This window comes from Melanotaenia boesemani, chromosome 1 (assembly GCF_017639745.1).
Source record: "Melanotaenia boesemani isolate fMelBoe1 chromosome 1, fMelBoe1.pri, whole genome shotgun sequence".
NCBI lineage: Eukaryota > Metazoa > Chordata > Actinopteri > Atheriniformes > Melanotaeniidae > Melanotaenia > Melanotaenia boesemani.
Genome location: NC_055682.1, coordinates 39,970,243 through 39,984,161, shown reverse-complemented (window position 1 = coordinate 39,984,161; position 13,919 = coordinate 39,970,243). Strand labels below are relative to the sequence as shown.

The window sequence follows — 13,919 nt, the reverse complement described above, 5'->3', positions numbered from 1 at the left end:
AATCGTATCTCCCTTGTCCGGAGCCCCGTCAGCTTTGGATAACTCTGCAATGTTGAGTTCATGACACAGTACCGTTTTAATGACATGGTCAATGCAGTCTAATCTCTGGTATGGCCGCCGAGCTAATTCAAAATTTGCCCCCTCATCAGTCACCCATACAATTTTGCTGAGAGAGGAAGCATCAAGGCCATGCTTTGTACCTTCAGTATTTCCCATCTGATATTTTCTCCAGTCTTTGCCTCTTCCAAATGGAACATTGTAGTTGTCATGGTTTTATTCACCATGGTTCATGTCAGTGGTCATTGCTACTGCGCCATCCTTCAACAAAGACTTAAGTTTCTGTACTAAAGCTTCCCTCTTTTCTTCTGCCATTCCAGTGCACCTATTTGCAATTGTCACTTCACGGGAAATAACAGTTTACTGGAACTCTCCCATACACAGCCCTGACATTAATTAGCTCTTGCACCAGCTCTTCAAACCCCTGTCCATTTACGATATTAAAAGGCCTAATGTCTTTACAGCAAAAAGCTGACACATTTCTCTGTCACCGCTTGTTTCACCTTTGCAGGGATGGGTTTTGATGCTGGACCAAAGGATGTGATTTTATGTTGATCCTGGGCACTGGCAGGTGTTGAACAGCTTTGATCAACAGGCCTTGTCAGCGATGAATTCCCTGTTGTTTTGCTGTCATATTTCAACAGAATGTTGCATCTTTTGCATTTCACATAACCCGCTGGCTCATTACTGTCGTTATACACATGGTCAAAACTTTTCCACACCTCCGACTTTGCTTTTGTTTTAGGTAGAATCAAAACGTAATCGCCAGAGGCTAACATCCGTTTCACCCCCTCAGCATCCATTTCAACATCTTCCACAGAACAGAACCCATCGGGTCCTGTCGGATCTTGAGCTCTACGCCCCTATGGTTAGCTTTTTTCTGGTTATTTTATTAAGCTGACAAATCAACCCAATTGTTTGGTTCCTGTGCTGCCTCTGGATTTTCATGTAGGGGGTTTACCGATCCAGCCATCAGCTGAAGAGGCTGTTCCTCCCCCTTTTTGTTCTTTTCAGTTTGTTTGTTTCATGTGTCTTACTCAGTTGTGTGTGTGTTGTCAGGGAGAATGTTTTGTTTCATGCGCGTGTCTTTGTTTTAGGGGTGCCCGGATTAAGCAGTTTCCAATAGTGGGTCTACAGGAGTTAACTGATCTAAGTGACATTTTCTTCCTCTTACAGATCACCAAGATTCATCCATTTCATGGTGATCTTGTTGGGGTTGTGATGGTTATAATTATTGTTTTAATCATTAGTGTTTATAATAAATACTTTGCTTTTTCTATCATTACACCTTGTAAGGATCCCTCCTAAAGACCTGGAGGTTTAGGGTAGAACTGGAGTGAACCAGTCACATTTAATTCCATTAATTACTTTTAAAACCCGTTTTGTCTTGTTTCAATTGTTTGTTTGCTTTTTTGTTTTTTACTGTTTCATGTTCTACTGAATTGTTTTGTTTTTGTATAATTTATTACTAAAGCTCATTTTAAAAATCCTAGCTTGTCCCTTTTGTTTTAGTTCAAGAACAAGTACATTATTGGAATGATGAATTTAACTTTCTTAATTTTCAAAATTCAATAAGTGTGAATTTTTTTGTAGAAAGTGTAAATTCATCTGTATTTGGCATCTGTTTATCATACCTTTAATCAACAGTATGCACTGCAACTTTGAAATAACACATCTTCAACAATTAAACATTTTCTTAGATATTTGGAAATGTTCAATACAGCATATTTATTTAATACAATAAGTTGCTGAGATCTGGTAGTTTGTGTGTCATATTTGCACATGTGTAGCGATAATGACCTTAAATCTCAACAAATTTAACTGATTAAAAACAGGTGAGAGCCGTTAATAAGTTATAAGTAAGTTATAAGTACTTTATTTATATAGCACCTTTCATACATAGAAATAGCAACTCAAGGTGCTTTACAGAGAGTAAAATCCCCCAGAACCCCAACCCAATAGCAGCATGCCCATCCCCCACCCCTTCCCATCAAACACACACACATCACAGAGGGTAAGGCAAGGCAAGGCAGTTTATTTATATAGCACATTTCATGTACAGGACAATTCAAAGTGCTTTACATAAAACAAAGATATTACAGATATTTAGAATAGTGAAAGGCATCAACACATAATCAACACATAATCACAATAAAATAATAAATTACATTAAAATGATTAAAAGCAAGATAATTTAAAAAAAAAAAAAAAAAAAAAAAAAAGTTACCGTGCAGATTTCATGCATAGGCACATGAAAAAAGAAATGTTTTTAACCTGGATTTAAAAATGTCTACATTTGGGGAAAGTTTAATCTCCACTGGCAGTTTGTTCCATTTGTTTGCAGCATAACAGCTAAATGCTGCTTCTCCATGTTTAGTCTGGACTCTGGCCTGGACTAGTTGACCAGAGTCTTTGGACCTAAGAGCTCTGCTAGGTTTATATTCTCTGAACATATCACAGATGTATTCTGGGCCTAAACCATTCTGGGATTTGTAAACAAGCAGAAGGGTTTTAAAATCTATTCTGTGACTGACTGGAAGCCAGTGTAAAGATTTCAAAACTGGTGTGATGTGTTCAGATCTCTTAGTCCTGGTTAAAACTCTAGCAGCAGTGTTCTGGATGAGCTGCAGATGTTTAATGCTCTTTTTAGGAAGTCCTGTTAAAAGACCATTACAGTAATCCAGTCTACTGGAGATGAACGCATGGATGAGTTTCTCTTGGTTTTTCTGGGAGACTAAACTTTTAATTCTGTTGATGTTTCTGAGCTGGTAAAAAGCTGTCTTAGTGACAGCTTTGATGTGGCTGCTGAAAGTCAGATCTGAGTCTATCAACACTCCCAGGTTACGAACTTGGTTGGTGATTTTAAAAGCCCGAGTCTCCAGGTGTTTGCCAATGCTGTCCCTCTTCTCTTTGCTACCAAACAGAATAATCTCAGTTTTGTCTTCATTTAATTGTAGAAAATTCTCCCTCATCCAGGTGTTTATTTGCTCCAGACACTGACACATTAAGTCTATTGGACTGCAGTCATCTGGTGACAGAGACACATAAAGTTGTGTATCATCTGCATAACTTTGATAACTAATGCTATAGTTCTGTAATATTTGACCCAAAGGGAGCATATACAAGTTGAACAGAAGGGTTCCAAGGACTGACCCCTGGGGGACTCCAAAAGTCATGGCCACTCGCTCGGATTCATAGCTGCTGATCGTAACAAAATAACTCCGGCCTTCTAAATAGGACCTGAACCAGTTAAGGACCGCTCTGTGGATTCTGTGATCTACAGTATCAAACGCAGCACTGAGATCCAACAGAACCAGGACTGATACTTGACCAGAATCGGTATTCAACCTAATGTCATTTAACACTTTGACCAGAGCTGTTTCAGTGCTGTGATGAGGTCGGAAGCCGGACTGAAATTTATCAAGATTTCCACTTTCATTTAAAAAGTCATGAAGCTGGTGAAATACAACTTTTTCAATAATCTTGGAAATAAAAGAGAGGTTAGAGACAGGTCTATAGTTGTTCATTATAGAGGCGTCTAGAGTCCTTTTCTTTAGGAGTGGCTTAATAGCAGCGATCTTTAGTGACTTGGGAAAAATGCCTGATGCCAGTGAGCTGTTAACTATCAGTAGAAGATCACTTTCTACTGAGGTAAAAACTGTTTTTAAAAAGTCGGATGGTATCATGTCCAGAGTGCATGTTGTTGATTTCAAATGCCAAACTGTTTCTTGTAGGACTTTTAAATTCACCATTTTAAATTGCGACATGACAGCAGAATTGTTTCCAGGTTTTAGGCACAGACTAATTTTCTTGTTTGACTGTGTGGAATTAATATTTTGCCTTATTGTTTTAATTTTTTGGCTAAAAAAAGTTTGCAAATTGGTTGCATTTCTCAGTGGAAAGGAGCTCAGGGCTTATCTGTTTAGGAGGATTAGTAAGTTTTTCAATCATAGCAAACAGAGTGCGAGAATTGTTGACATTCCTGTTAATCATTTCAGATAAATGCAGCTCTCTGGCCTTTCACAGCTCATTGTTATAGTTACGCAGGCTTTGTTTGTACAGCTCATAGTGAATGTGAAGTTTATTTTTCCGCCATTTCCACTCAGTTTTTCTGCATTCTCTTTTTAGGCTGGTAACCACAGTGGTGTTTCTCCATGGTGTTTTCTGTTTGCTCAAGTTGCTCTTGATTCTTATCGGTGCAACAGCATCCATTACATTCAAGATTTTCAGATTGAAATGATCCAGGAGTCCATCAACGGACTCTGCACTGGTTGTTGGTAACATAGCTATGGCCTCCACAAACTTAGCACTTGTTCTTTCATTAATGTACCTCTTTCTAACGGAGAAGCAGGTTGGTTGAACATTCTGAGTGATCAGTAAATCAAACAAAATACAAAAATGGTCAGACAAGGCCAAGTCAGTGACAGCTACAGAAAAAATTTCCACACCCTTTGAAATAACCAGGTCCAGAATGTGACCTCGAATGTGGGTCGGTTCTTTTACATGTTGCCACAAACCAAACATGTCCAATATGGAACAAAATTCCTTGACATTACCATCCATCATGTTATCTATGTGAATGTTAAAATCCCCAGTTAAGATGAAATGGTTAAAATCAGTAGAGATAACCGACAATAATTCAGAAAATTCATCAATAAAATTTACACAGTGTCCTGGACGTCTGTAGATGATTAGAAATAGGATTTTAGGAATGCCCCTTAAAATAAAACTAAGATATTCAAAAGAAGTAAAATCACCAAATGACATTTCTTTACACTGGAATGAATCTTTAAATAAGGCAGCTTCTCCTCCCCCTTTCCTCCCGTTTCGACATTTATTCATAAAACTAAAATGAGGGGGTGCTGTTTCATTAAGAACTGTAGCACTTGTGTCTTCTGTTAACCATGTTTCTGTCAGAAAAAGAAAATCTAAACTGTGAGAAATGATGAAGTCATTAACTAACAGTGACTTGTTGGACAGATATCTAACATTAAGTACAGCTAGCTTTATGAAGTTTACACTGGTCTCTGTTGTATTCTGAGTTATACAAGGTACAGTTAACAGATTAGATCGATTCACCCCACAAACTGACCGTGTTCAATTCCTTATTTTACTAACTAACACAGGAATCCTACTGGGTCCAGGCTTGATCTCAGAACAGCTGTCAGTAGTAGCAAAACTACAGCAAGGACCCTGAATGCATCATGGCATGTTATCTTTGTTGTGAATTCTGCTGCTCTGTGAACCACCTACACTTCCTCCCGTGCCCTGGTCTGCCAGGACAGATGATCTAAGAGGAGGATGAGGAGGGGGAGGGGGGGGAGCCCTGTATTTCTTGGTAGATGGTGGTCGCTGGGGTTCAGACCTGGATAGAGACATCCTTTTAAGACCTTGGGTGATGTGGAGAAGAGGGTCTGGTGAGGGGGGAGAGCTGGGAGTTGATCGCTTCTCTGCTGTGTCCTTCGCTCTTATCTGTACACTCATGTTTGGGTTTGCCGTCCCAACAGCATGACGCAAGTGTGCACCAAGTAATCTGCATCCAGTTAGATTTGGATGCACACCATCAGGTCTGAATCGCTCCTTACAGTTCCAAAAGATATTGAAGTTATCAATGAACTTTATCCCATGGGTGATACATGCGTTTGATAACCATGTGTTCAGGCCAAGAAGACTACTGAAAAGTTCAATCCCTTTACCCGCTGTAGGAATGGGTCCTGAAATGTAAACATGGTGTGCTCCCAATTGACACAGTCTCTCCAACAGCAGAGAAAAGTCTTTTTTCAGGATCTCAGAGCCAATTTTCCTCCTCAGAATATCAAAAGACCCTGTGTGGACAATAATCTTCATACCATCTGGATGTGAAGACAGAATGGTCGGCAACATCTCTGTCAGCTCCCTGACTGATGTATCAAAAAGTGTTAGATTTTCCGTCTTTGCCATCCTCACATGCTGTTATAGAGTCCCCAATCAGAATTGTGTCTATTTGTTTTTGTGTGGAAGCGCCGATAGCTTCTCTAGTCCTCCTGTTTGTGGAATTTTGGCCTCTCCTCCTGGTCTGGTTAGCCCTGGGCTGAGTTTTAGGGCTATTTCTTGAATTTTGATATATCCTTGCATTACATTCATCATCATTCATTTTAATATGACTCAACACATCATATTTATTGTGCAGTGAGACTTCAGGTGGTGGAGTGAGTGCTGGAGCTTTAAATTTCCTGCTGGATTTACCTCTGCGACGAACAACATCAGACCAGGTTCTTGCTGGGGTTGATGACTTTGGTCTGGCACCAACAGTGTTCCAGAAGGAGAGATCAGTCTGATGGTCCGGTTTGGGATTTTCCTCAGCTATTCCAATGTCATTTGAACACATCCAGGGAAGTGTATCAGCCAGGTCTGTAGCGGGAGGCTCCACATTCGACATGCCTTCGCGTATGAAGATGTGACTCAATCCATTTGACAACTCAGTAGCATGTACAGAAGCTACTACAGAGTCAATAAATTCTTCATTCACACGAATGTCTTGCAGTGTTTCAATCCTCCTCTCCAACTGTGTTATCCTCAAAGAAAGTTGCTCACACTCAGTGCAGCTCACTGATACTGCAGGGTTAGGAGACATCATTCCACTAGTTCTCCGATGGCAATCAACTAAATTTATCAAAAAATATATTCGTTCCAGTGATTTATAAGTGACCAGGAGTCCTTGTTCCTAAATTTCTTGCCGGTAAAGATAAGAAAAAAGAAGAAAAAAAGAAGAAAAATGCAAGCAGAAAGGAGAGCAAAGCAGGAAGCGTCCGCACGGCAGCAAAGCAGGAAGTCTCTAAAAGGAAGTTAAAAGGACCAAGAAAACGCTGTCATAAATTCTGGGGTCTAGTGGTGTGGGGGAAACACTGAGATAAAACACTGTAAAACCAAATCTAAAACAATCTAAAAACCAACCCTGGATATAAAAGTCATAGTAATATTGCTAAAACCCATAAAATAAGAGAACCCGTGAAATAAGAGAATCAGAATGATAAAACAAATACATAAATGATAAATAAATAGAAGCTGAATACAGCCTGTGTGTTAAGAATAAAGAAATGAATAAATACAATAGTAATAATAAAAGAAAGGATTAAAATGCTAAACTAAAAAGGTGGGTCTTGAGTCTGTTTTTAAAAATATCCACACTAGGTGCTCCCCTCACGTCCTCAGGCAGGCTGTTCCACATATGAGGGCCGTAGAAACAAAAGGAGGACTCGCTGTGGGTTTTTGTTTTTACTCTGGGAACAGTTAAAAGGCCAGTACCAGAGGACCTGAGGGGTCTAGTGGGCTCATAAGATAAAAGCAAATCAGATAAATAAGGTGGGCTAAGACCATTAAGAGACTTAAAAACCAATAAAAGAATCTTAAAATCAATTCTGAAGCTGACGGGGAGCCAGTGCAGAGACTTTAAAATTGGTGTCATGTGGGCCCTCTTTCTGGTCTTTGCCAACAGACGTGCAGCTGCGTTCTGTACAAGCTGCAGCTGGTTCAGGTACTTCTTTGGAAGACCAGAAAGAAGAGCATTGCAGTAATCTAATCTTGATGTGATAAAAGCATGAATCAGTGTCTCTGCATTGGCTCGAGAGAGAAACGGCCTGATGCGGGAGATGTTCTTTAGATGATAAAAAGCAGTCTTAGTTATGTTTTTAATATGCGGCTCAAAACTGAGATCTGCATCTAAAATCACTCCCAGGTTTTTTACTTGATTAAAATGGTTGAGTGCTACTGTTTTCAGTTTGGCCTCCAGTTTCTCTCTCTCAGCTTCAGGTCCAATCATTAAAACTTCTGTTTTGTCCTGGTTGAGCTGCAAGAAGTTTTCTGCCATCCACCCTCTGATATCTAAAATACAATCTAACAAGGCATCAATGGGCCCGTGCTCATCAGGAGTCACGGCAACATATAACTGTGTGTCATCAGCATAGCTGTGGAAATTTATGGCGTGTCTCCTGATGACATCACCAAGAGGAAGCATGTAAAGATTAAAAAGGGTGGGGCCTAAAACTGAGCCTTGGGGTACACCACAGGTCAGTCTATAGCTCTTGGACGAGGATTCCTTCATGCTAACAAAGAACTCTCTATCTGTTAGATAGGATTTAAACCAGTTAAAAACAGTACCAGTGAGGCCAACCATGTCGTGGAGTCTGTTTAAAAGAATAGTGTGGTCAACTGTGTCAAAGGCTGCGCTGAGGTCAAGCAACACTAAGACAGAGAGTTTTTTTCATGTCAGTATTGAGCCTAAGATCACTCACAACCTTGACCAGTCCCGTCTCAGTGCTATGATTGGTCCTAAAACCTGACTGAAACTTCTCAAATTTATTGTGTGAAAATAAAAAATAATTTAACTGATAAAAAACAGATTTCTCTAAAATTTTGCTTAAAACGACAGGTTGGATACTGGTCTGTAGTTGTTGAGGACTGAGGCATCTAAATTGCTCTTCTTCAGAACAGGGGTCACCACGGCTGTCTTTAGGGAGGAAGGGAAGACGCCCGTCTGGAGAGAGCAATTCACAATGCTCAGTAAATCCTCCTCACAAGAGCCACAGACAGTTTTAAAAAAGGCAGTAGGGATGGGATCTAAAAAACAAGTTGCAGATCTTAACTGTGAAACAACATCCCTAAGCATTGCAGCATCAACCAGGGCAAAACTCTCCAGTGTGTCCTCACAAGTAAACAAAGCCCCAGACCGTTTAAAATCTACAATGTGATGTTGACACAGGTCAGATCTGATTTTCTCTATTTTATCTGTGACGTGGGCTGCAAACTCCTCACACATGGCATCAGTGGGTGTATCAGCAGGATTGTTAAAAACAGGGTTAATTAGGCGGTTGATTGTGGAGAAGATAACACGTGGTTTGTTTGTATTGTCAGTTATGAGTTTGGAGAAGTGGGCTTGTCTTGATATTCTAACAGCTTTGTTGTAAATACATGTGTTCATGTAGAATTTGATAATTTATTGTTAGTTTGTTTTTTCGCCACCTCCGCTCTGCTATTCTGCAGTTCCTTTTTAACTTTTTGATATCTTCAGTTTTCCAGGGAGGAGCTGGTTTTGTTGTTACTTTCTTCAGTTTTAGTGGGGCCACTTTGTCCAGGGTAGCACGTAATTTACTGTTAAAATGGTCAACAATAAAATCACAGGATGAGGGTGAAATAAAAGCTGGGGCGCTGTGAAGGTGATCAGTAAAGTTTGCAGCCACTTCAGCATTAAGACAGCATTTCCTAATAGTCTGTTCAGGGATAGCTTGTTTCATAAAACCTTCAACCTTAAAAAAGACACAGAAATGGTCAGAAATACCTAAATCAACAACTGATGTTATGTTGGTAGATAGTCCATAAGTAATAACAAGGTCTAATGTGTGGCCCTTGTTGTGCGTAGGTACTCTGATATGCTGGGTATAATTCATATAGTCTAAAAGTTTTAAAAAGTCCTGGGGGAAAGAGTCTGACTGATTATCTATGTGCAAATTAAAATCACCTAAAATAACAATCCTCTCATACTGGTTGTGAATGATTGAAAGCAGCTCTGAAAAGTCTGTTATGAATGATGGGCACCTTCCAGGAGGTCTATATACCGTTACTCCAAGGACAGGTGGGCTGCTAATAACAGTGGTGTGATATTCAAAAGAGGAGTATTCTTCAAACGAAATGTCTTTAAAACCAATGGAAGATGACAGGATAGAAGCTGTCCCACCACCCTTTCTGCCTTTCCTGGCCGTATGTGTGAACATGTAGTTATGTGGTGATGCTTCAATTAGGGTGATGGGGGCATCTGTGCTGAGCCATGTCTCTGTTAAAAACATACAGTCAATGCTGTTGTCTAAAATCAGGTCATTTATAAGAAAGGACTTTTTTAAAAGTGATCTGACGTTCAGTAGGGCCATATTCAGGGGACCAGGATGAGTGTCCTTAGAAACTGGGTGTGTGTTGGGTGGCCTGTTGAGTGTCTGTATTGACGTAAGGGTTAGCAGGGTTTCTGTGGGACTTTTTACTGAGTATCTGTGTTCTGTTCATGATTATGGACTGTATGGGGAGAGAAACAGGTGTGGGTGGTGATGCCAGGTGGTACTGATAGGGGGCACTGGCAGGGGATACAGTGCTCAATGGTGCAGGTAGTGTGTTGTGGTTGGTAATTATTATGGGACGCGTTTGTGGTGTGTCAGGCATACAGGGGGCGCTAAAGGGGCAGTTGAGTGTTATGGTTTCAGGCAATGAAGAAGCATGTGCTGAGGGGGTGTGTGGTGTAAATAGTCAATCACGTGGGAAAACCTGCATGGCGTGTTGCAGATTAGCCGCTAACAAACAGCTACCAAGCTTGTTGGGATGCAGACCGTCTGAGCGAAATAAAGATGAACGCCCCCAGAACAGATTAAAACTATCAATAAAACACATGTTAAGAGATCTGCACGTGGACTGGAGCCATGTATTAAGTGACAAGATTCCGCTGAACCTGCCACTGCCCCGGTGAAGAGTTGGGATAGGGCCAGAGACAAACACGGATAATCCGTGGGAACGAAGGAGAGAAAAAAGTTCACGGAAATCCTTCTTAGTTATTTTGGATTGCTGGTGTGTGGTGTCATTCGTACCAACATGGACAACTAACCTATTGATTGTGGCCGGGACAGAGTTAAGGAGAGATGGGAGTTGCATCAGTAATATTGGTACTGTGGCTCCAGGAACACAGTGAGTGACTGCATTAAAAAAGCGAATGTTTCTAATGATGGAGTCACCAACTATAAGTGTGGACGGGACAAAGAGTGGATGCGGCAGGGAGGGAGAGTGTGGTGGTACATCAGTGCTGGATGGACTGCCATGTTGTTGTTGGCCCGGGCAGTTGTCAGGCTGAGGCGGATTATCTGACGGAGCAAGCACAGCCACGGGACCTGGCGGCTCGGTCACTGGAGGTGTCTGAGCGGGGAGGCCACTGGACCGCCTCAGAACAGCCTCCTTGAGAAACCTCCTCCGAGCAGAGGACTTAGTAAGGCGGCATTGGGATTCTCTGGTGGATTTTGCAGACTGGAGCGACTCTGATGGCGGCCGAGAAGAATTAGAGTTAGATGAAAAGGGGAGTTACAGTCAGAGAAAAGAGTAGTTGGAGTTAGATGAAAAGGGGAGTTATGGTCAGAGCAAAAATTAGTTGGAGTTAGATAAAAAAGAGAGTTATGGTCAGACAGAGAGTTACAGTCAGACAAAAAAGAAGAGTTACAATCAGATGAAAAAGAAGAGTTACAGTGAGAGTAAAAGCCGAGTTAGAGTTAGATAAAAAGGGGAGTTACAGTCAGAGAAAAACAATAGTTGGAGTTAGATTAAAAGGAGAGTTATGGTCAGATGAAGAGTTACAGTCAGAGTAAAAAGCAGAGTCACAGTCAGATGAAAAAGAAGAGCTACAGTCAGATGAAAAGGAAGAGTTACCTTCAGAGTAAAAGTAGTTGGAGTTCGATGAAAAAGGGAGTTATAGTCTGAGTAAAAAGTAGTTGGAGTTAGATGAACAGGGGAGTAATATTGAGATAAAGGGACACAATCAGATGAAAAAGAAGAGTTACAGTGAGAGTAAAAAGCAGAGTTAGAGTTAGATGAAAAGGTGAGTAATACTGAGATAAAGAGACACAATCAGATGAAAAAGAAGAGTTACAGTGAGAGTAAAAAGAAGAGTTAGAGTTAGATGAAAAGGGGAGTTATGGTAAGACACAGAGTTACAGTCAGATAACAAAGAAGAGTTACAGTCAGATGAAAAAGAACAGTTACAGTGAGAGAAAAAAGCAGAGTTAGAGTTAGATGAAAAGGGGAGTTACAGTCAAAGTAATAATAGTTGGAGTTAGATGAAAAGGGGAGTGACGGTCAGAGTAAAAAGTAGTTGGAGGTAGATGAACAGGGGAGTAATACTGAGATAAAGAGACACAGTCAGATGAAAAAGAAGAGTTAGAGTTAGATGAAAAGGGGAGTTATGGTAAGACACAGAGTTACAGTCAGATAACAAAGAAGAGTTACAGTCAGATGAAAAAGAACAGTTACAGTGAGAGAAAAAAGCAGAGTTAGAGTTAGATGAAAAGGGGAGTTACAGTCAAAGTAATAATAGTTGGAGTTAGATGAAAAGGGGAGTGACGGTTGGAGTAAAAACCAGAGTTAGGGTTAGATGAAAAGGGGAGTAATGCTGAGATGAAGAGACACAGACAGATGAAAAAGAAGAGTCACAGAGAGAGTAAAAAGCAGAGTTAGAGTTAGATGAAAAGGGGAGTCACAGTCAGAGTAAAAAGTAGTTGGAGTTAGATGAAAAGGGGAGTTACGGTCAGAGTAAAAAGTAGTTGGAGTTAGATGTAAATCGGAGTTACACTGTAAAAAGTAGTTGGAGTTAGATGAAAAGGGGAATAATATTCAAATAAAAAGTCACGATCAGATGAAAAAGAAGAGCTACAGTCAGAGTAAAAAGCAGAGTTAGAGTTAGATGAAAAGGGGAGTCATGGTCAGAGGAAGAATTACAGTCAGATGAAAAAGAAGAGTTACAGAGAGAGTAAAAAGCAGAGTTAGATGAAAAGAGGAGTAATACTGAGATAAAGAGACACAGTCAGATGAAAAAGAAGACTTAGTCAGATGAAAAAGAAGAGTTACAGTCAGAGTAAAAAGCAGAGGTAGAGTTAGATGAAAAGGGAAGTAATGTTGAGATAAAGAGACACAGACATATGGAAAAGGAGAGTTACAGAGAGACCAAAAAGCAGAGTTAGAGTTAGATGAAAAGGGGAGTAATATTCAAATAAAGAGTCACAGTCAGTTGAAAAAGAAGAGCTACATTTAGAGTAAAAAGCAGAGTTAGACTTCGATGAAAAATTGAGTTACAGTCAGAGTAAAAAGTAATTGGAGTTAAATGAAAAGGGGAGTAATGTTCAGATAGTCACAGTCAGATGAAAAAAAAGAGTTACAGTCAGAGTAAAAAGTAGAGTTAGAGTTAGATGAAAAGGGGTGTTATGGTAAGACACAGAGTTACAGTCAGATAACAAAGAAGAGACACAGTCAGATGAAAAAGGGGGGTTGGAATTAGGAGAAAAGGGGAGTAATGTTCAAATAAAGAGTCACAGTCAAATGAAAAAGAGGAGCTACAGTCAGAAAAAAAAGCAGAGTTAGAGTTAGATGAACAGGGGAGTTACAGTCAGAGGAAAAAACGTAGTTTCAATTTAGATTAAAGGAGAGTTATTGTCAGATAAAAAGGAGGGTTGGAGTTAGAATAAAATGAGAGTTATGGTCAGATCGAGAGTTACAGTCAGATGAAAAAGAACAGTTACAGTCAGAGCAAAAAGCAGAGTTAGAGTTACATGAAAAGATGAGTAATGTTTAGATAAAGAGTCACAGTCAGATGATAAAGAAGAGTTACAGTCAGATGAAAAAGCAGAGTTAGAGTTAGATGAAAAAGGGAGTTACATTCAGATAAAAAAGTAGTTGGAGTTAGATTAAAAGGAGAGGTATCGTCAGATGAAGAGTTACAGTCAGATGAAAAAGAAGAGTTACAGTCAGATGAAAAAGGAGGGTTGGAGTTAGATAAAAAGGGGAGTAATGTTCAAATAAAGAGTTACAGTCAGATGAAAAAGAAGAATTACAGTCAGTTGAAAAAGAAGAGTTACAGTCACATATAAAAGAAGAGTTAATGTCAAGAGTGAAAAGGAGGGTTGGACTTAGATGAAGAGGGGACTGAGTCAGAAAAAAAAGTAGTTGGAGTTAGATTAAAAGGAGAGTTATGGTCAGAAGAAGAGTTACAGTCAGAAGAAAAAGGAGGTTTGGAGTTAGATGAAAAGAGGAGTTACAGTCAAATGAAAAAGAAGATTTATAGTCAGGTGAAACCAGAGTTACACACAGGTTAA

At 40.0% G+C, this 13,919-nt stretch overlaps 1 long non-coding RNA gene across 1 annotated transcript in view; it reads left to right on the top strand.

Moving 5' to 3' along the window:
- The first annotated feature begins 3,292 nt into the window (after positions 1-3,292).
- Positions 3,293-13,919, top strand: part of LOC121639526 — a 16,186-nt gene continuing 5,559 nt past the window's right edge. The window contains exons 1-2 of the long non-coding RNA XR_006010182.1: positions 3,293-3,305; positions 5,226-5,227. This is a non-coding gene — a long non-coding RNA (uncharacterized LOC121639526). The remainder of the gene's footprint in view (positions 3,306-5,225; positions 5,228-13,919) is intronic.